General features: G+C 41.0%; 1 long non-coding RNA gene across 1 annotated transcript in view; it reads right to left on the bottom strand.

Moving 5' to 3' along the window:
• Positions 1-869: 869 nt before the first annotated feature.
• The window catches only part of LOC114234263 (uncharacterized), a 60036-nt gene continuing 37441 nt past the window's right edge, over positions 870-23464 (bottom strand). Inside the window, exon 4 of the long non-coding RNA XR_003620452.2 lies at positions 870-1039. This is a non-coding gene — a long non-coding RNA (uncharacterized LOC114234263). The remainder of the gene's footprint in view (positions 1040-23464) is intronic.

The raw sequence follows: 23464 nt of genomic DNA, 5'->3' as shown, positions 1-23464 counted from the left end.
GAGGTTCAAACTAGCTCATTCCTGGATGGGCCTTTGGAGCAAGACCGTCCAATAGAAATATAATTCCAGCTACATATGTAACTTCAAATAGTCTAGTAGCCATATTTTAAAATGCAAAGAGAAACAGGTGAGACGAATGTTCATAATACCTATTACCCAATTCAATATATCTAAAATATTATTTCAAAATGAAATCAATATGAAAATTCTTAAGGAGATATTTTAAATTCATTTTTATACTAAATCTTCAAACTCTATCATGTATCTTACAGATCCAGTGCATCTCAATTCAGACCAGCCCACTTCAAGTGCTCCATGGCCACATGTGGCTGGCTAGTGGCTACTCTACTGGATAATGTGTCTCTAGAACTGTAGATCCCAAGATGCTGTATTGCTCTAAGCCAACTAGCTTTGTACACAACTGTTTTGTACACGGAATACTAGAACTTGGACTAAGAAACTGGAATTTGGTCATACATGATAGAAGGGAGGTGGGACGTATCTTTATCACACCCCCTCCTCAACCACAATTTATCTCCTACTCTCTGCACTGAAGACATATATAAATGAGAAAGGGTCTTGTAAACAGAAAAGTGTTTTGCCCACACTTATTACTATTATCACATCTGCTGGCTCTATCTTCAGCATGTACACACTGTTCCTGCCAGTATGTACTTGAAGAGTGAAAAGGTACTCGAAAAGCAAAATGTCTTCTTATGACTAAGGTGTTGAGCTCACTCCAGGGGTTCAGCCCCAGAAAGATGCAAAACTCCAGCACAGGGCAAACAGAGCTTTATTTGAACCAGGTTGTCTCCAGTTGCTACTGTCAGAGCTTTATTTGAACCAGGTTGTCTCCAGTTGCTATAGCTAAGGTCTGCTGTGTTTTTCACTGAGGCAATGTATATCCAGGCCCCTTCAAGGCTCTCCATAATGCCCTCTGGTGATTACTGGTCCTGGTCGGGGCAGTCTCTCCCATGAACACAGCCCTCAGAGCAAGGACTTGAGCTCTGGCAGATGTTTGAGCTGGGTGAGTTGCAGCCTAGGAGAGAAGAAAGGAAGCTGGAAGGTGTCTCTGCATGGCTTATAGAGTTTCTTTTACTTCCTCCTAAAATCAAATTCAGGCTATAAAGTGCTAGAATTGCCAAGCACACCAAATCAATAAAAGACATTGAGGGCAATAGAGGAAAGAATTAAGGAAATATACAGGTATTTTCCTGGACTATCACCAGGCTGAGGATTGGGTCTATGTAGACATATACACCCTCTTTGTCAAATGAATGAATGATGTAACTAATATATTTTATTATTCTTTGGCCCAAGACAACAATCGTTTTAAACCCTCGTGTCTTACAAGTTAATAGAATTCTGAATATTCTATAATTGGACCAGATCACTTATAAAGTCTTTATGAGACCCTATAATTCTGTAATTTGACAGGAAATGTACTAATGAGTATCAAATACCATTAAGCCTGAAAAATAAAAGCTTTAATTGCATTTTGGGGTAGTTACTACAAACAATACTTGTCAATGATTTCTTGGCCCCCAGTTACCTAAGAGCTGGGCCCAAACTAGTATAAATATGAGACTCTACCAAGTAAGAAGGGTTTTTGTGTGTGATTATTACCGGTGGATAAAGTATTGGATGAGGAATCCCTTGATATCAAGCACTGGCCCTGAATCTTTGTGTCCTGGACAGTTATTAGGTCTCTGTGGGCTCTGGTATTCATAACTGGATTAGATAATCTGCCAAATACTATGGGATCTGACTTTTTATAGGATCTTAAGTGAAGAATCTGCCAGGGCCACATCTTTGCCCAAGGGCTGTGACAAATAGATTTAGATCTCATCATTCTTCAAACATTACATGGATACTTTGTTCTCTCCAGGTTCCCCAGGCCCATTGTAAACATGCAGAGTGATTCATACCTACAGCAGTGAAGGTCATCAAATTCCAGGAAGTCCAGGACATTCTGAGAAGCTCAGGAGAGAAACTATCCATTTGAAAAGTGAGCAGTTGACAGGGTCAGGGACAGACCTTCCCAAAAGTGGAGAAGGGGATAATTTTCCTCTCAGCTGTCTGTCCCCACCCAATTGACTTTACTGTCAGAGTAATTGCTCTAAAACCAAAGTCTGATCTAGTCATTCCCTAATTCACAGACCTTAGATGGTTCCTCCATACCTGCAGAACAAAGTAAAAACACCTTCCCAAGGGATCTTAGACTGTCGCCATCTGACCCCAAGCCATCATTCCAACCTCGTATCATGTTATATCCCTCCGTGCACTCGAGGTGATACCCCAGCCCACTGGACATCTCATTATTCTTTTAATTCTATATTCATTTATCCCCCAACGTCTGTGTTTTGGGCTACAATGCCTTCTCTTGGCTTTCTGGTCTACCGAAGTCTTTCTTATTCTTTTTTTCTTTTTAATTTCTTTATTGATTAAGGTGTCACATATTTGTCTTCATCCCCCCATTCCCATCCCACACCCCTCCCCACGGATGCCCCAACCCCCTGTTGAACTTAACCATTGGTTAGGGTCATATGCATGCACACAAGTCCTTTGGTTGATCTCTCCCCCCTCCCACCACCCTCCTCTATCCTCCCTCTGAGGCCCGATAGTCCGATCGATGCCTCCTTGTTTCTGGTTCTGTTCTTGTTCATCAGTCTATGTTGTTCATCATTTCCCCTAGATGAGCGAGATCATGGGGTCACTAGAGATATACTTATAAGAACTGAATGTGAGACGAGCAATAATAGTTATGCTGACAGGCAAATGAATCAGTCTGTAGTGAGTTTCTTTCTGGACCAACAGTTCTTTTGAGACCCAATATCAATGTCCACCAGTTCCTTATGTGTACATGTCGGCACTGACCCCTCAGCTCTGGATGGTGGACAAATGGTGGTAATGCAGGTCCGACTCCCTCTGGTTTGGTCTCGGCCGGACCCAGGGGCACGGCTTCACCCGGACTCAGGGGCACGTGGCCTCACCCGGACCCAGGGGCACGTGGCCTCACCTGGACCCAGGTGCGCGTGGCCTCACCCGGACCCGGGACCCAGCCTCACCCGGATCCAGGGGCACACGGCCTCACCCGGACCCAGGGGCGCGTGGCCTCACTTTCTTATTCTTTAGTGACCTATTCAAATATCTCCCCTGATATCTACCATCCACAAGATTTCCTGTACCCCGTAACAAACTATTCTCACCTTATTACTGCTTTAATTTAATTCTGCTTTTTATTAGAATTCATTGTATTAATGTCTGTTCCTCCCTCCTCTGCAGCTTTATTTTTGATGACATAGATCATGTTTTATTAATGTTGTTTTCCACACATCTCTGCATCACTTTACAATGGGGATACATTCTGAGAAATGTGTCAGTAGGATATTTCATCATTGCATGAACATCACAGAGTGCACTTACACAAGCCTAGGTGGTATAGCCTGCTACACACTGAGGCTCTCTGATATGGCCTATTGTTCCTAGGCTACAAAACCTTAGAGCATGTTATTGTACTGAATACTGTAGGCAATTGTAACACAATAATAAATATTTGTATATCTAAACATTTCTAAATATAGAAAAGATACAGTGAAAATACAATATAAATGATAAAAAAAGTGATAAAGCTGTATAGGCCATTTACCCTGACTGGAGCTCGCAGGAGTGGAAGTTGCTCTGGGTGAGTTGGTGAGGAGGTAGTGTGTGAATGTGAAGGCCTAGGATACTACTGGACACTATTAGAGACTTTATAAACACTGTCCCATAAGCCCTTCCCCTGATTTCTTTTGACAGGGTCAGAAATAAAACATTGCTGATGCCAATGCTGTTCCATGAACAGAGATGTGGGCTGGATTGCTTGAAATATTGAGGAGAACTGTCTGGGGAAGGCATAGGTCCCCATAATAGTGGCTGTCAGGAGGGAGCGAAAGGTGGCCTGAGCATCAGTAGGAATAAGGAATCAAGATGGAGAGAAAAAGGAACATAGGGGCTTGTCATAGTTGGTGTGGTTTTGTCTATTGCATGTTGGAGCACTGGTCAGATTTTTTTAAATGATAGTCATTTTTTAAAAAGAGTGTTTAAATGAGGGTATAGAACTGAGGACTCAATATTTTGACTTTGGAAATTTGTTTTTGGTTGTTTGACCCTATGTGGCACAAATGTCTCTCTCTGTCATTGAATTGACGGAAGAAATAAAACTAACCTATGCTTTACAGAAAAATAGTTTCAAAGTACAGGGACAGGCTGTCTCCACACTGCCACAGAAAGCTTTCACTAAAGTGGCAGGGACACTCAATACTTGTTAGGGGCGCTTCTGTGGACCTGTGTCCTTGTACAGGGTCTTAGGTCCTCAACAAGGAATTCACAGCAATGTGCTCTGAAGACCATCAAGCTAGATCTGGGAGGGCTGTAGTGCCCTCTGAAAATGTAGCATTGGGGGGACAGGCTCCTCTGGGATGAAACAGGTCCAAGGCTGGGATATATTCTGTGCACTCAAAATTGAGGTGCTGTGAGTGACAGGGAGTCTATTGCTGAGCCCCACAGATGTTGTTTCCATTTTTTTCTACAGGAAATTCAGCTCCATTGCATTCTTATGGGGCCATATGTGGTTTGTTATTGACCAAAATGTCGTTCTGCGGGTGCATGTCTTAATCATTGTTGGTGGTCAGATACTGTTTGTTGGTTACAGCAGCTGACTCCGTATTCTAACTAGTACAAAAGTTAGGAGCTTGGCCTTGGACCCCAGAATACTTGATTCAGTCCTTTCACTCTCCTGCTTGAATCCCTCCAATGGCTGCTCATTGCAATGAAAATAATTTCGAATTTTCCTTACCAGCCAATTTAGTCTGGCCTCCTGACTTTATCTTTTACTTCTTCACATACTATTCTCCCATGTTTGTTTCCTCATAAGGGCCTTTGCACCTGCTCTTCTACCTGCCAGAAACTCTCCTCAGCACCCGCAGCCCGAGCCCCAGCCCCAGATCTTTACAGGACTGCTTCCTTGTCATCAGTTCACTGCCCACCACCTCAGACAGGTCCTCCTTGGACACCCACCCTAAATATAGAGCCTCACCATTGCCACCCCAGGATCACTCTATCCCTTCACCCTGCTTTGCTCTCTTGATAGCACTTAATATAATTGTGCGTTGAACTTCTAATTCTTTGTCTCTCAGTATTGTCTGCCTAAATTGGGAATTGGGAGTTTTATCCATCAACTCCCATCCTCTGTTGGTTGACGTTTGCCTCCACAGGTATTAATTCCTTGCCTAATTCTGAGTTGCCTGTGGGCTAAGATATCTCGGCAGATAGAAACCAAAGATGGTAGGTGAGCGTCTGAGGTGACATGCTCTCAGTGCCAGGTGATGGAAGCCCTCAGAGAGCTGCTCAACTCAGAGGTACGGCTGAGGGGCTGTGAGGGGGCACCAGAGGCTTCTGATACACTTCAGTATCTTCCCCCGTCCTCCACAGATGTGGAAGAAAGGGACATTATCTCTAGTACTCTGTTCTTAGTGCATAGAGTAGTGCCTGGCCTTAGCTGGTACTCAGCAAATATGAGCTGAATGAATGAATTAAATTTCTTAGCCTTTCTTTGTCTCTCTTTTCTTACCTGTAAAAGGGCAATAATAATCCAACTGATCTTGTGAAGTTGTTGTGAGGTTAAATAAAATAAAACATGGAAGGTGCTTAGCACAGAAAAGACCACAATAAATTGTAAGCTGTTATGACGCAGCTGTGTGATTTTAATGTAGGAAAGATCACTTAATTCTTCTAGGCTTCAATTTTTAAGTAATCGTAGCTTTATGTTTTTTCCAAATTGGAATAAGAGCAAAATGTGATAATATGTAAAGGTGACAGTATTATATAGATAGACATTATTATTATTATCGCTCACCATCCATCCTTTCCAGTTGCCAGGGTTAGTTATAGCTGGAAAGGCAGGCTAAATTCCCTGTCCTCATAAGGCTTCTAGTCTCATAAGGGAGAGATACAATAATCGAGAACAGCTATATTAGGAACCGGCCCTGCATTTTTGTATCCCAGACAACCACTTAACCTCTGTGGCCCCAGTATTCATAACCAGACTAGATGATCTGCCAAGTCCTATGGGCTCTGACTTTTTTATTATATAAGCTTAAGTGGAGAAGCTGCCCAGAAAATGAAATTTGCACAAAAACCTGACAGAGAGGAGGGAACAAGCTGAGTATTCTGGTCAAATTACATTATTTGGTTTACCAATTAGGATATGCTAAGCAACAGTGTAGCAGCAAACATCTCAGTGGCTGTAGACATCAAAAGCTTATTTCCTGCTCATCCTACATGCCCATCCTACTTTGTCAGGGAGTTGTTTGATGTTGTCCTTACTCAGGGTCAAAGGCTCTCCCACTTGGAATGTCATGAGTTACAGAGGCAGGGAATAGAGAGGGCTGGAGGGTCACTCATTGGCAATTAAGTGCTGCAGCTGAAAGCGACGCACACCACTTCTGCCTCCATCTATTGGCCAATCATTTGGCTTTGTCCAGCTGTAAGGGAGCAGGGACATCTAATCCTCCCACTTGTACTTGAAAGGGGAGGAAAACGGGATGCAGATGAACAATGTAAATGTCTACTTCATTTGATAATGACCTTTCCCACACAATCAGATACCACAGAAATACTGCTAAGATGGTCAATATATAGATTGGCATTTAAAGAATATTTTATTATGGGAAATTTCAAACACACACAAAATGGGATAGTATAATGAACCGCCCAGGTAAACATCACCCATGAACGCACCACTATTTCTAACCAATGAAAACGTTCCAATTGTTCAAAGAAGCTTCATCTATTGATCAAATCTCTTGTGTTAGGTATTGCCAATTTTTTTTCTTGTTAATCCTCACCTGAGGATATTTTTCCATTGCTTTTTAGGCAGAGTGGAAGAGAGAGGGAAAGACAGAGAGAAACATCAATGTGAGAGAAACATATCGATTGGTTGCCGCTTGCACAACCCCTGACCAGGGCCCAGGCCAAGGAGAAGCCTGCAACCAAGGTATGTGCCCTTGACTGGAATCAAACTTGGATCCTTTGGTCCACAAGCTGATGCTCTATCCACTGAGCCAAACCAGCTAGGGCAGTATTGCCAACTTTTGCCATATAAATCATATGGCAATGAACATCCTTTCTCATAAATTGTCACTTATTTAATTATCTCCATGTGATAAAAATCCTATTTTAATGATAATATCCACACCTACTTTCCTCCCTACCAACTGATTCCTGGGTCACTACTCATTCCCAAGGCAGTACAGAGTCCTGGGACAAAGGAAAGGGCAGGGCAGCAGGGAAAATATCAACCAAAACGTTCTTCTATTTTCAACAATACTCTTGACCTATATATATTTCAAGGAACATATGATTAATACATAATTTATCAGACTGAATTAAAATGTGATTTGTGATTTTAGAGTTTAGCATCTCTTAAAATATTATTTTATCAGAAAATATTTTTAAAGCTGCATTTCCCCTAAAGCTTCTGCTCCTTAACATAAATCCTCTTATGAGGGACGGGTGCTTTAAGTGAGGATGGCCTTGTAGATGGATGGAAAGACATGAATCCTGGTTTCAGGTACAAGTTCCACTCTTCATCAGCTGTGTGGCCTCAGTTAAGTTATTTAGCCTCTCTAAGCCTCTAATTTTTTTTTTTTCATTTATAAAGTGGTAATTCGAACTCACAAGTTTGTTGTAACATGCAGATAACATGATGTTTATGAAAACATCTATTACTAGACCTGGCATTTGATGGCTGTATAATAAAAACTTCCTTTCCTTTTTTATTTTTCTCTTTTATTTTCAGAATATACTCAAGGCATGAACAATACAGTGACTTTGTACAACACTGCTCATGTTATAGTTCTTAGCAAGTATGTGTCTTCTTGAGGACACATCTAGCAATCAATAAAATCATTTCAAAATGAGTGTTTTTCCATGACACCAAAACCAAATTTTGGAAAATTCTTTCAGGTAAGTCCTTTCTTTGGAAAATTCCCATTCCGTCATTTGCAGCAGCCAAGGGCTATTTACCCCAGGACCCAACACCTTTCAATTTGTTATTTTTAATGTTAATAAATGATTCCGCTCATTTCCTGTTTTCCTCAGCTCACCAACCTGCCAGCAGCAGTCACACACAGGCCTTAAAATAATTGTACTGGTAAACAACTGATTCAGATTATGAGTAGGACATCTGTAATTGTGTTACATAGTCAACCCAGCTGGAGATGGGCAGGCATGGCTCCCAGCATCCAGCTGTGTGATTTGGTGAATGTAGGGAAGAGCTTTGGGAGGACTTGAACAGAAGGATCTCATAAAACGTGAAAGGATGTGCTTCAAGTTAGTGAAATCAGAAGGCTCTATCTCACTCTTGTCACGTTCTCCAGGGGGCCTGGTACACAGCAAGCACGTAGTAGGCACTAAGAAGTATCTGCGTTGAGTGGATGCCAGTGGAGCAAATTTAGTTTTGCTCCAATCTTTGTTCAAGACCCTTCCCATGTTTTCCTATTTATTTTCCATCATCTGGGGTTTCTTTGCTCCCATGGTCAAATTCTTCTCTATGTGTCTCAGGTCACAGCTAGAGGAGCAGCTGGCCCCCTGAGATAGTTCAGTGAATGTTTGTTGAATGAACAAAAGATACTGAAGATCTTCTGCAAAAGACACAAGAGGCCAAACTTGGAAAGTTTGATAAAGAAAGAGAGGAAGAGGGGGCAGGGAGAGAATGAATGTGTGCCTTCATCCATCGATGCTACTAAGTGCGATTTGAAAGTGTCCCCCTCCAGGTGGGCCAGTGGATTGCACTGGGGTGCACTAAAACGAATCCTCTTTATTCATGGCTTTCTGATGTTGAAATTTAATCAAGAAAACTCGAAGCAGCATTCAAGTCTGGTTTCTCAACAGTGATTTTGATGACTTGAGTTGTGTTTTTTCATCCTTATTGCTTTCAGCTATACATAAATCTCTTTCCCTCTGCATTTCTCCCTCGTGCGTGTGAAACACGATACTTTTCCGTATTCTTGGGTCCTTTTGGAATCCAGACTTTTCACTTCCTCCACATCTGCTATGAAATCAAATATTGATTAATGTGACCTATAAACCTAACCATTTAAATGGGTCCAATGACCAAGTCTTATTCTTGGATTTATTTATTTTTTTAAGGAGTTTCTATCATTTTTTCCCCAATCTCTCTCTTAAATGTGCCTCTTTTTTTGTTTGTTTATGAAAAGATTAAAGGAAAATTAAACCAAGAGTAAAGTTCTCAACCACGTCTGAGGCTTAAATTCCAAGCCTTTTGGCTAACATTAACCCAGACCATCTCACTTACTTCAGGATAGAAATGTTTCTAACCTTGCCACTTTTGTCCTATAAAAATTACAGTGGGATATGAAAATACACAAACCCTAACCATCTCCAGAAGGTAGTTCCTATTTCTTTGAAAGACTCATAAATATGACAAAGAATAGTTATCAATAAAATAGGGACATTGCTCATATCCACGGGATGAAAATATATTTAAAGAGAAAGAAAATGTAACCCTCGAGGCTCTAATATTCTGAAAAGGATGCTATACAGGATGCTTGCTATGAAGACTAGGAGAATGACTCAAGTCATAGTATTATTTTCCCCCAAACAGAGTAGGACATACATATTCCTCATGTTATAAAATCCCAAAGGGTGTTGTTTACATAGAATACAATGAGACCATAACCCTCTATACTTTGTGCAACACCTGAATGTATGCCTGCAAATGAACAGAGTCTTCCCCAAAGTAGCCACCTCCATAGAAAGGCTTATTCCAAAAATATTGCCTTATTTACAACTTTGGAATTACCTTAAATTTTTTGGAGTGCCCTTAATAGCTGCAAATAATCCTTTGATGGGGGATTTGACATTTGAAAATATTATATGTCTTTAGGTACAAAATCTCATGTAAATTTTAGAATAACCTAGAGCATGTCTTTTGTTGCTATTATTAAAAAGGGAAAGAATTCTGAGGTATTTAGATTAATTTTTTCTATTTGTCTGAAGTGACTCAAAGCTTTTCCCAAGGTAATAGGAGAGGGTAAGTAGCAAAGGAAGCCACAATAGACTAAAGTATGTAATAGACTAAGTATGTGGCCTTCTAATGACTTAATTTCAAGGGGAGCAAATTTAATTTTGTAATTTTGTACTTCTTTCCAAGTCTCATTTTGTTAAAATCACATGCTAAATTTAATGTGATTGTTTATATTGGTGCCTCAGTCTCCTTAGGAATGAAATGGGGAGAACACACCTTAAGAAAGCTGTTTCTGAGAATGTGTATATTAAAGACTGATTGGTTGCTCTAGAGATTTCAAATAACATCCTAGACAGAATTTTATTGGCAGAACCTCAGTATTGAGGCAAAGGACTTGATCCACTACCCCGACACAATTTTGAGGTCAACACTAGGTGGTCTACATTCAATACCAGCATTTTACGGAAGGGGTGATTAGAGGGAGCAATCATGAATGAATACTATGCCTAAGAAAGGTGCATTTCATGCTTGACCTGTGGCTAACACATCAGTGCTTTTGCACAAGATTTCCAATTGTGAACAAAATAATTAATCAACAGCATCTTCCTCTTGATCCTTTTGGTTTGATAATAAACCCAAGAAGGTAATAAGGCTGAACATTTTATACTTCCCCCCAATCCAGGAAGCTACCCACCTTTAGAAGGGAAAACAACAAACTCAGCAAGTCAAATGAATCTTTGAACACATCATGTTACTTCTACCAATAGAGAAGCCTTGCTATTTCCCATTTGCTTCTATTGAAAGTAGAATCTATTAAGGTTAGTGAAAGCCCAGGGGCAGGGCAGGTGGAAGTATGTCTGTTTGTCTGTCGTGAGTTGGTCTGCTATTGTCAAGGTGCTCACAGGATCATGGGAGGTAGTGTTGAGTGATTCCTTTTATGTCTAGACAGATATTCATAATGAAACAGATGTCTGGCTCTTGAAGCTAACTTCTGAGTCTGGAGGTATTTTGGTTTACAAAGGCCCAAATAAGAATGGATGACATTGTCTTGGGTGAAGCCATAGAGACGAAGAGGAAAAATGAGCAGGGGCTGGGGAGAGGGGAAGGCGATCTGCTGCTGAAAGTTAAAATGTTACCTAAGGCAGGAGACTGACTATAATAAGAATCCTCTGTGTTAAATCACATTGAACCTGGAAAGTATTCTTCAAGTTCAACTACCCCAGACATCCAAATAACCTGTCTTGATCTTTTCAATACCCCCAAATGATTGCACATTTTAATGGCTTGTTTTCCTTTGGCATTCTTAGGGCCCTCAATTGTAGCAGAAGCTAGAACAAGCCTCTGGAGGTTCACGTTGCACAGCTTTCATGCCCATTTTGTGAATTTCATCATAAGTAAAGCCAGTTGGACAAAGAACAGGCTCCTGCTTTTTTGCCCATCCCCCCCTTCCCAACTTTTCATACTGTGGAATGACATTTGAAAGGATTGTCTCATGACCAATCCTCTTCTATCTGTTCATAAAAGTGCATCATCCATTGCTTGGCCAAATTAACGTCTCTGCTTTACCTAGAAATAAGGGTGTGAGAGACTAGCACAAGTTAAAATAGAGTGAGATGAGATGAAAGGACTTTCTAAAAACGCCTTTTTTTTTCTTTTCTTTTCTTTTTTCCTTTTTAAGCGTTACCATCATCTGTCTGCCAGGTGGAACTTATTTGGATAATATAGCACAGATGTACCTTGTTGCACCCAAAAGATGAATTCCTGAAAAGCTGCATAGAATTTTTATAAATTCAATCACATTTTCCTGTAGGCTTGCATTAGAGTAACAGAGGCCATTATCCACATTTGACTGATCTTCAATTGGCAGAGACCTCTAACACTTGAGCTTCAAGTTTCTCAGCCAAATCTCTATGTCAAGCAGTTAATGATCTGGAAATAATAAGCTCTTATGTGAGCTAGGGGAGCACTATACTTAAAGAAAATTTGATTGTCTTCCCCTGAAAGGAAAGAATCATCATTGCATGATGGGAATCTTCACTCATGGAATCTTAGACTATCAGGAACATTAGAGATGGTGGAGTTCAAACCTCTCTTTCTTGCAAACAAGGAAACGGAGGCTCTGAACGTTTATTCATCTGTGACAGCAAGCAACAATATAATATGAAGCAAAGAGTAGAGATTTTGAGGTTGGCAGCCTTGAATTCAAATGTTTTCTCCCCAGTGTCCTAGCTGTTTGGCTTTGGGCAAGCATTCCTAACACTCTGAGACCAGTGTCCCCATCTTTAACACAGAGCTAGTTGGGATAAATGGTGATGGATGTAGACTTGGCGAGGGGTGATGAACACACAATACAATATACAGATATGTATTATGGAATTGCACCCCAGAAAGCTAATAATTTTATTAATCAATGTTACCCCAATAAATTTTTAAAAACACAGAGATAGGCTGTTGTAAAAATTAAATGAGATAAGGTGTATAAAATGATTAACAGTGCCTAGAATGCATTAAGGGTTTGATGAATGTCTTTTCTTCTCAATTTCCCTTATTTTCGTTTTTTTAATGACATTTTAAAAATATATTTATTTTAAAACTACACAATGCTTGTTATTGAAATTTTAAAGAAAGTCGAAGAAGATAGAATAAAAAGCAGATTTGCTCCATGGACAGGGTTTGGTTCCAGGTTCAGTTCAGGTCTGCTGCAAGTTTCTCATTCTTCTGGAACCATCAGGGCACATAGGACATGTTCTTTTCATGGCAGAGGTTGGATGTCCCCTGAGAGATAAGTGGAAGCATGCGATGTCTCTTGAGGACAAAGCTTGCAACTGGTCTCTGCTATGTTGGCCCAAATTCCATGGGCGGAAAGAAGTCATGTAGCCAAGTTCACCAGAAGTAGAGTAGGGCAGTCACTCCATCTCTAAGGAGAGGAACCACCAAGTCACATGGCAAACAGGTGGCAAGAGGGGAGAGTGAACAATTGGGGACTATAATGCAATCCTCCATGGTCCCAGGAAGGGTCAATCCACTTGAAAGTAGCACATGTCCCCCTCTCTCCCCACAGCTAGACTCTAAGCTCCTGGTGGACAAGGGCCATGATTTTTTTTGCTCCTTTCTCTACTTCCAAAATCAAATTTGCAGATTGAAAAAAAAAAAAAAAAGTATTCCATAACTACTTGTTGAGTGAATATTGAGAATCCTGGTCCAGGAGAGTCCAGGAAACAGACAGCATGAATAGTAACCCCAAATGCTCATGTGTGTGTGTGTGTTTGGGAAGCCATCCCTCTTCCTCCAGAGCTCAATACGCATTTGTCAAAATCTGAGTCGGCAGCCGGGATTCAGAGTGAGCCAGAGGTTGGCCCTCGGTCAGTCAGCGGTCATTTTTATGCCAATGTAAACCTTTGCTTAATTGCTCTGGCCTGACTATCTGAGAATGGCAAGATGATCAGTCACGTGTGGACATAGAGAATGCACCCACGGCTTGCCTTTAAATGTCAGCAGCATGGCTGTGCTCTTGGCCTAGAATTTAGATATGGTTTCCAACCCAATTGTCCTTTATAATTTCTTGTGTTAACAGACAGGGATGGTAAAGGGGACATTTGGGAGTCACCCGAAGGGTGACTAGCCCCCAGAGGCTGTGGAAAGGACTTGTTCCTGTGTGGGGAGGATGGGCAGGGGGGAGGGGAAGTTGGGAGCTGGTGCCTATCCTAGGGCAAGGCGCTGGGATCCCGTGGAACTTCCTTGATCCACCATCAATTCCCTTCAGTTTTACCTCAGGGCCTTCCACTCCTCTTTGTGTGCTACTCAGTGTTATCTTTCCAATGATCGTAGTGTATTTATATAATTAGCCTAATTGTAGGTAATTGTGTGCTGGCACTGGGTAATTACGCAACCTGGCCTCCAACTCGGTGGCATAGTCTGTAGGCAAGAGCCACTGCACAAGCTGAGCGGCCACTTGATCCTTCTTTCCATTCAGGGATTTTTTTCCTTTCAAGGTGCCAGAAAGGAAGAACAGGTCTCTTTGTAAATCCATTATCTGCAAAACAAGGCCCACGGACAGACACGTTTGCAGAAAAACAAGGGCTTTGTAAAGAGCCTGATGTTTGGCACTGGAAGTCAATGCCACGTGCAGCCGGAATACTGTTGTCTCTGGAACTGGCAAAGATTTTCCTGTCTACACTGAGCAGCCAGAGGGTCGAGTTGCAATCTGTGGCTGATTCCCTCACTGTCTCACTGAGAGTGATTCTGAATGGAGGCCCTGTATATATTCTGTTCTTAACATGGGCTAATTAGCATGAGTTTGGGGGTGGCAGGAAGGCCTCTCCTCTTTAAGAACATCTCTGCAATTGGCCTGACCACAAATGCAATTGTCCAGGCCTCAGGGTGGTCATAAAAGGGACCATGAGTTGAGCACTTTAAACCTGCCAGGCTGGGCTCTGTGTTGAACATGCATTGTCTTACTGAACCTCAACACTCTCCCCAAAGAGTAGGTACTACTGTCATCCCCATTTTACAGATGTGGAAGCTGAGGCTCCAAAAAGGTTAAACAAGTTGTATCAGTCCCACAGCCCATGAGTAGCTTCATAGCAATGTGAATCCACATTCTCTTGAGCCCAGAGCCCTTCCTCATACCATTCCTTTGGGATGAAGGATCCTCCAGTAGTCCACATTTACTTTTAATATTTAGTTGCATGCTTACTTTCATTGTCCACTTAATTGCTCTGGCTTTACTACATACACATGAGCATTTGGGTTTACTCTTCAGGGTAGGGTAGGGATTAAATAAGAGCTGATGTCAGAGCAGGGCACACAGCTGAAAGGACTTAAGGGCACTGGAGACCACTAGGTGGAAGCCAGAGGAAAGGATGAAGAGGATGCATTGAAGGGGAGGGGTAATGAAGGATGCAGAAAACCAGCTGTACCAGCAACAAGACTTGGTGTTGTATATGCAAGATAGAATTGTAGACTTCACCAGAAAATCAGCTTCACTGGGGCAGCATGCTCCTGTCAATAACACCTCTCTGAAAAGTTTTGTCACCAAGAGATTCCTAGTAGATATGAGCTGAGTGAATGAAACTCTTGGGTAAGTAGCGAACTCAGATGCCTGTAGTCCAAGTGGTTACGAAAATGAATGGTGCTGGCCAGATTACAAGAAAACACACACACAAACACAGCACAAAAGTGACAAATGCCAGTGGGGAGAAATACCCAGAGCATGTGTGTGACTTCCCAGAATCACAAACATAGTGAGTAGCAGAACTGTGAATAGCACCCAGGTCTGACATCTGTCCAGCATTTTTCAATTCCCACTGCTGCTCAAGCTCACAGATGTGGATTTACTGCATCCACAATCACAGATCTGTTGAATTTAAACTATTTCTCTCATTCTGCAATGGGGAAACCAAGACCCAGAGAAAGAAAGGGACTTGCCCAGGATTATGTGACAGGTAAGTGGCACAGCCAACTGTCCTGGCCATTAGCCTAAAGCTCTTTTTACTAACCTATGGGGCCTCATATCTAGCCAGAAATATCCTGGCTTTGTGGGCAGCCAAAACACTGTGAGAGATCATTAGGCTGTTCTTCTACCTGAAAGTGAGGATATATTTTTAATTATAAATGCAGAACTAAAACACTGTGAAGACAAAAATTGAATTTATATTAAAGACTAGAGGCCTGGTGCATGAAAATTAGTGCACTGGGGGTGGGGGTCCCTCAACCTGGCCTGCACTCTCTCGCAGTCCAGAACCCCTCGGGTGATGTCCACCTGCTGGCTTAGCGCTCACAGCCATCAGCCCGGCTTGTGGCTGAGCAGAGCTTCCCCTGTGGGAGCGCACTGACTACCACGGGGCAGCTCCTGCATTGAGCATCTGCCCACCTGGTGGTCAATGTGCATCATAGAGACCAGTCGTTCCACTGTTAGGGTCAATTTGCATATTACCTTTTATTATATAGGATGGTTCCCCCATAACATAAGATCATATTAGATCTCAAAGGGCCTTTAGAGAGCAAAGAATCCACCACCTTCATATTACAGATGAGGAAACTGAGGCCCAAAGGAACTAGTGAGGAATATTTTCTGTCATTTACATTATGGTGTGTAGTGTCTCTTCTGTGTTATCCAGAAGCCAGGGAAGGTGAAACAAAGAACAGAAATTTCATAGACTGAAGTAAGTTCTTATCTGCTGCAATGAGCAATTCTTCCCACTCACCAATGGCCCTTTCCTGTGGAGCATGTAGGAGAGAGAATCACCAGCACAGATGTAATGAGGTTTCATAAAGGGATATGGAATAGATGATGCTTAGACATCTTTATTTCTGTTTGAAGGAGCAAAGTCTTGGTTCTCACAGACGATGCTCTTCAATGTTTAAGAGAAGGGAATCATTCCAAGAAAGCAGAGCCTTGAACTGAACTTTGAGAAAAAAATTAGAGAGGGAGGCAAATGTGTGGCAGGTGCTCCTGCAAGCCCTTGTGCATTGCATGATGGTCAACGAGGAGTCTCCAATGATGAGACCTGGGCTGGACACTCGGGAGCCTATAGGGCCAGCAGGTACATAAAAAAGAAAATGGAGACTGCCTGTCTCATCTCACCATCAGAGTCAGTGATTTTTAGCAGTATCAACATTTTTAAAAATATGTAAATTATTTATATGAGAAAATGGTGATGTAATGGAAAAAGCACAAATTGTGAGTCAGATAGAACATGGGTTCAAATTCCAGATTCCCCAGAGGAAGGGAGACGGAGAGAGAGATAGTAGCATCAATGATGAGAGAGAATTATTGTTTGGTTGCCTCTTGCAGGCCCCCAACTGTACATATTTTTAAAAATGTTGCTACTGCTAAAATCACCAACTCTGACGGTGAGATGAGACAGGCGGTCTTCATTTTCTTCTTTATGTACCTGCTGGCCCTCTAGGCTCCTGAGTGTCCAGCCCAGGTCTCATCATTGGAGACTCCTTGTTGACCATCATGCAATGCAGAAGGGCTTGCAGGAGCACCTGACGCACATTTGCCTCCCTCTCTAATTTTTCCCCTCAAAGTTTAGTTCAAGGCTCTGCTTTCTTGAGCCTGCAACCCCGGGCATGTGCCCTTGATAGGAATCGAACACAGGACCCTTCAGTCTGCAGGCCAAAGCTCTATCCACTGAGCCAAACCAACTAGGGCAGTATCAACATTTTTCAGGAGATGCTAGACACTTGATTTTTAAAAGTTAGGAAATAATTACACTTCTTTAAAATGCAGTGTAGGACAAAACACAAAAATGAAATCCCATATCTGAGGTCAGAGTTGGCTGCTGGCTTACCACGTTGGAATTTCGGATTTAGAGCTTAGCTGAGCTGACCAGTTAGGGCAGAGATTGCATCCTTGGATAGACAACACAGAACAAAATATCGAGATGTGAGGAAGGTTCATTTGGAGTCTCTGTAGACAGTCAAATTGTTTTGAAGATCTAACTCTTCTTTCCTTCCAGGAAGAAAATATAATACCTGTGCTGGAGACAGTATTGTTACAGAGAAAGAGCACTGGCTTAGGAGACAGAAGTTCTCATGTTGATGCCTCCAGTTTTGGGTTTAATGATCTTGGGCAAATCATTTCCCTCTCTGACCTTCTGATCTATAAAGTAAGGTACTCACCCTATCTTAACTACCTCACAGGTTTACTGGGGATCAAATAAAATAATTCTGTGAATGTACTTTGTAATTTGTAACATGCTATGCAAACAAGAGGGAGTCTTAAAATCTGTGAATCAATTGTTTATATGAGAAAATGGTGATATAATGGAAAAAGCACAGATTGTGAGTCAGAACATGGGTTCAAATTCAAAGTTCCCCATAACCAACTGAACTGCCTTGATCAATGTTTCTCTATTTTGAGGCTCAGTTTCCTTACCAGCAAAATGGAATAATAGTGTTTCTCTATATCATGCTGCTGTGAGGATTAAATCATGCTATCTATGTAAATAATGCACATAGTACATCAGTAGGTGCTTGATAAACATTTCCTTTCTAAATATGTAATTAGAATTCACTGACTCAGAAGGGCATGGCATTATAAAAGATAATTAGTAATTAGTAACTTTCCCTGTTCTAACAAGGATATGATGTTGAACAAGTTGAGAACAAGAAATTAAGATTTTTTTTAAAAAATTTAATTTTTAAAAAATCTTAATTTTTAAAAAATCTGAAAAGGAAATGAAAGGTGGTAGAAAGCTGTTGTGGGGAGTCGGTGAGGGAAAACTTTAGCCAGAAGGTGACATTTAACTTGGTCTCTTGAGCATGAGAAGGCATGCAAGAGGCTCACAGTGAGTGATGGGAATGAACCTTCTCAGCAGAGGGACAGCCTGGGCAAGACCCTGGAAGAAAGACAGAGCAGACTATGTCCAGGAGAGAGAAGGATGGAGCACCCAAGGTATTAAAGCACAGATCCTGGAGTAATGGAAGAGAGTAGGGACACCCAGAAACGTAGCTAAGACTAGTTTATATTTCTCAGGAGTTTGCTTTATTCCGTAGACAATGGGATGCCATCCAAAGGTTTGACTCAGGGGAAAAACGTAGTCAGACTCACTTTTTAGGAAGAACTTTGTGGTTGGAGCATGGGGGATAGATGGTCAAGGAACTATTCAAGAGGCAGAGGGACTCTAGGAAACTAGGGCCTTGGCAGTGGGGAGAGGGTAGAGTCAGGGAAGACCAGTAAACATCTCAAAAACTAATGATAGATTTGAATTATATCTCTGTAATATGGAGAAATTTTGTACATTATTTCTGAGGGCAACATATCCTTTTCCCAACTGGAGTCCTTTTTAAAACCATTGTTATTCTGGTCAATGAAAGAGAATGTAAGAAGCTTTAATTGGCTTCTTTAATAGACCAAATTTTATTATTAAGATGGTTGACTAGGGATACCAGTAGTAATATGTCCCTTCTTACTTCCGTGTCTCTCCTTTGGGTAGCTTCTTTCGAAATCATAGTATGTGACTTTAATATGTTCCATCATTCTAAAATAAAGTCAAAATAATTTTTTTTACTATGAAACTTAAAGCAATCAGGCATCATTCGTAATACTTAAAGGGATTATATTAAAGAATAAAATTAACATGTTAACGTCTGTCCTGGTCTCGGGCTTTATTGAACTTTCCAAACTTGCAAGTGAAGAAATAACAAGCTTAGAGTGAAAGCACCCAGAATGAATGAAATAATGTTGTCTCCTAGGCAATCCTGGAAGAGAATGGATGATAAATCCCATCTTCGGGGAGAGATATAAAGAGACAAATTAAAGAGATTCTCTGCACTGAGTATCAAAGGGCTTCATTTGGAGTTGGTCTGTGCCATAAATTAATTTTGTTTCAGATTAAATAACTTTGCCCACCTAGTTCTTAGGTTCTATTACCTAAGCTATAGCAATCAGAGTCCAATACAAAACAGATGGCTAAATGGGTTAATTCAGGAAAGTAGAATGAAGGGATTATTACAAAAGTTTGGACAGGACATGGAAAACCAAGAAGGAATGGTGAAGAACCTTGCTTCCAGGAACAGCCTGAGCCCCAGAAGCCATTTCCTTCCCCAGGTCCAAAGGAGCAGGAAACGGGGTGGCACCTGGACATGGATGCACCTCCAGGAGAGAACATAGGATAAAAGCCATGGCTTTGGTAGAGAAACATGGCCACTATCAACCTGTGATCTGATGGAATGGGGCTGGGTGAATAAATGCTCCAACCTCACTCTTCTCGCTTCCACCCCACCTCTCATTGCCTCCTGTGGGTACCTCCCATTGGCCAAAGGCAACTGGAAACCAGCATGTGGGGAAGCCTGATGATACAGCCTGATAGACCTGAGTAGTGAAGAGTGGAGAGTGGCTCTGGAGGGACAAACACAGAATACCCAGTGTATAAGACTCGTGAGTTGGTGATGTCAGACTTGCTGGGGAGTAGCTGGTATGCTGAAGAGCCTGGGTCTGGAGTAAGCCTGTATTTCTCAGTTTTGCTTTTCATTACTTGATTAGCCATGGGAATTTTTCTCATATATAATTTTTTTAAATATTTTTTTTTATTGAATTCAGAGAGGAAGGGAGAGGGAGAGAGAGATAGAAACATCAATGATGAGAGAGAATCATTGATTGGCAGCCTCTTACATGCCTCCTACTGGGGATTGAGCCCAAAACCCGAGCATGTGCTCTCAACTGGAATCAAACCCAGGACCCTTCAGTCCGCAGGCTGACACTTTAGTCTATCCACTGAGCTAAACCAGCTAGGGCTCATATATAATTTTTTTACATTTCTTTTTATCTATTAGTATTGGTTAAAGGATAAGATGAGATGCTGTGTGTAGGTGGCTTGGCACAGTAACTGGCCCATAGTATTGATTTATACATCTCCGTTCCCTTATTCATGCTCTTGGATTAGAAGGGCAAGGGTGTCAAGATATTGCTAAGGGATATTTCAGATAAACACATCATTTGAGATACAGTTCACAATCTGATAAACACAAATATACCAAAGAAACAAACAGAAAACCTAGGAGAGTTAACCTCAGATTATTGGGATAAGTTATTTATTCTCTGAAAATGCCTTTGTGGACCCCACAAGAAAACTTTACTTTTTAAATCTTTGTATTTGAAAAGTAGCCTGCCTGAAAGATATGCAAAAGAGAATTAGGAAGAATGTTTGCTAAATGAATTAATTATTTGAGAACTTATATACCAAGGATCCCAATAGTTGCTTTACAAACATTACTCCATTTAATCCTCACCAACCCGTGTGAGGTTAAGCATTATCGTTACCATTGCCTAAAGGGTAATGTATTCCATGTCACAAGGTACTGCTCCATGGTCACAGGTGATAATAACTGGGGGAGCTGGGATTCAGATGCAAGTCAGCCTGACTTCAAAGCTTCGCTGTTACCTGTGTCATGCTGCACAATCAGAAAATGCCCAGCCAGACCAACCACATAAACACTGTGATACCCATAAGGTATGACTTTTTTCAGAATCTCCTTATATTATTCATATTTTGACCACAAAGTCTTTGAGCATCAAGTCGTGGGGGAGAGCACAGACTTTGGCATGAGACAGAATCTGAATTTTGAATTCACCAATTTCAATTTTCCTACCTTTGAGAATTAGACCTTAAGTTTGTTGTCTGTACAGATGGGATAAAAATAGCTACCTGAGAGGATAATTGTAAGAACTGAATAATGCATGGAAAGGAAGTTATCACTGCATGGAATATCACTGCATGGAATAGTTATCACTGCATGGAAGTTATCACTGCATGGAATAATAATGCATGGAAAGGAAGTTATCACTGTCCCTGGCACAAATGTGAGGAAGAGGAAATATTAGATTCAAAACTTCCTTCAGTTCAAACAAGATCAGTTCTTCAGAAGAATCTGGACCTGATAGTATTTGAACGGCCTCTCCCATAGACTGAGTGGGTTGGTATACTTAGGATATTTGGAACTAAACAACAAAGGTCTTCCTAGGTGCTAGAGTCTGGGAATACATTTGGGTTAGTTAGTATATTTCATTATCATTCTTTACAGCCAATAGGAGTCTTTACTTTGGATGCTCACCTCTTAATCTTTTCCTACTATAACAGGATCTGAAGGAAAAACAGAGATGAGCTATATGTCCCCCAATAAAAAGTAAACTTCACAGGGCAAGGACCTTTGTCTTTCTTGTTTCATACCATACCTTCAGCTTCTAGCTCGAAAGAGACACTCAATATGGAGTTCTTTGCAGTGAATGAATGAAAAACTTACTTTGAAAAAACGTACCGAGACATCAAGACACCTCTTGGAACCATAACAGTTGAGAATTTTGTATTTACAGTTCCAAAAATGTATGTTGAATCTTTCATACACTTTTTTTTTTTTTAGTTTAAGAAGCTACGACCAGAAACCATGAGTCTTGCTGAAATTGTCTCCAAAACATTGACCCTGACCCATATCAAAGATGCGCTTGTGGACGTGCCATCTGGGAGGCAGAGATGCAGGCCTTGGCTCTGGGCTATGGCTCCCCAGGGGAGAAGCGCTGAGCATTGTTCAATGTGTAAGAATGCCAGTGTGTCTGTTGGCTCCAACCTGAGAGAAGTGTCCTGGCTGAATAGCTGGGCCACCCCTCTTTCTGGGTCCTCAAACTATCTTTTTTTGTGAAGGTTATGTTTTAAGGTTTACTAAAGATCAAATTCTGTTTCACCTGAATTGATAGCTTAAAATCTTGCTCTTTGTTTCTAAGTCTAGTTATGATGAAGAAAAAAAAAATTGGATTCAGGTAGATGGATTTGGTTACCAATTCATCAAATTACAGGTATTGATTGCAAGTTACTACACCTTAGCATCTGATACCCTTAAGATGTTTAAATAGATACTATCTCTTTTCTCCAGGGGGTTAGCATTCCATAGCAAATGTATTTTCTAACTAGTTGTTTCCCAGATAAGCAGTATCAGAAGGATATTTAATGAGAGTCATTTTATTTTTATTTCAATAATATAAAATATGTTTAAGGTCTTTAAAGAAAAAAATCCACTGATTAAGCCCCACCCTAAAGTTGTCTTATGTCATATTTCCTTCTAAAATTTCTTCACTTACACAAATATTTTGCATAATTAAAAATCATACTGTTTAAGTGTTATTTCCCGTTTGTTCCTAATCTTTTATGATCTTATGTGTACCTTAATTTACTTATGCATTCCCCCTGGACAAGTTGGACAAGTAGGTTGTTTCTGATTCTTCTGCTACCACAGGTAAAAGTAGAAAGAGCTTGTTAACTCAAAGTTTAAAAAATTATCCCATTACATTATTTCCAAAGGCTAAATAAACAGAAGAGAAAGTGCTATGCCAAATGAGAAAGATTTGAAATGTGATAGCCCTTTGATTACTAGTGTTATTCTGCTCATCTGCCTGTCTAGGTGGTTGTCCTGTTTCTCCCTCACTGTTCCATTTGTATACTACGGGTAGACATAACTCAGGTTCAAAACCTCTGCCATTGGATACACATTTATTAATGTTTTCCCATATATGCTTTGCATGTGTGAGAAATATACTGTTGTTGAGTTAAGCCTCATGTGTTACATCAGAATAACCTAGTCTATGCTGACTGATACACATGTGAATTTATCTGGACAAGCTCTCAAAGTGTATTTGGAGGATGGAAGAGTATTAGCATTGTTAATGATACTTGACATGTAAACTAGTTGGCTAGTGCTTCATACATGCTATATAAAAACACTCCAAAACCCAGTGACATAATATAGTGATCATTTAATCTCACAGATCTGCTGGTTGATACATCTAAGTTGGGCTCAACTGGGCTGACTCTGTATGTCTCTCATTCTGGTCCCAACAGCAGCAGATTAACGTAGGCATGTTCTTCTGAAGATGGTAAAAGCATCAGAGATCACACCCAACTACACAAACACATTGCAAGTCCCTATTTGTATCAC

This window comes from Eptesicus fuscus, chromosome 13, assembly GCF_027574615.1.
Source record: "Eptesicus fuscus isolate TK198812 chromosome 13, DD_ASM_mEF_20220401, whole genome shotgun sequence".
Taxonomy (NCBI): domain Eukaryota; kingdom Metazoa; phylum Chordata; class Mammalia; order Chiroptera; family Vespertilionidae; genus Eptesicus; species Eptesicus fuscus.
The sequence above is the reverse complement of the archived record's forward strand: the minus strand, read 5'-3'. Positions and strand labels throughout refer to the sequence as shown.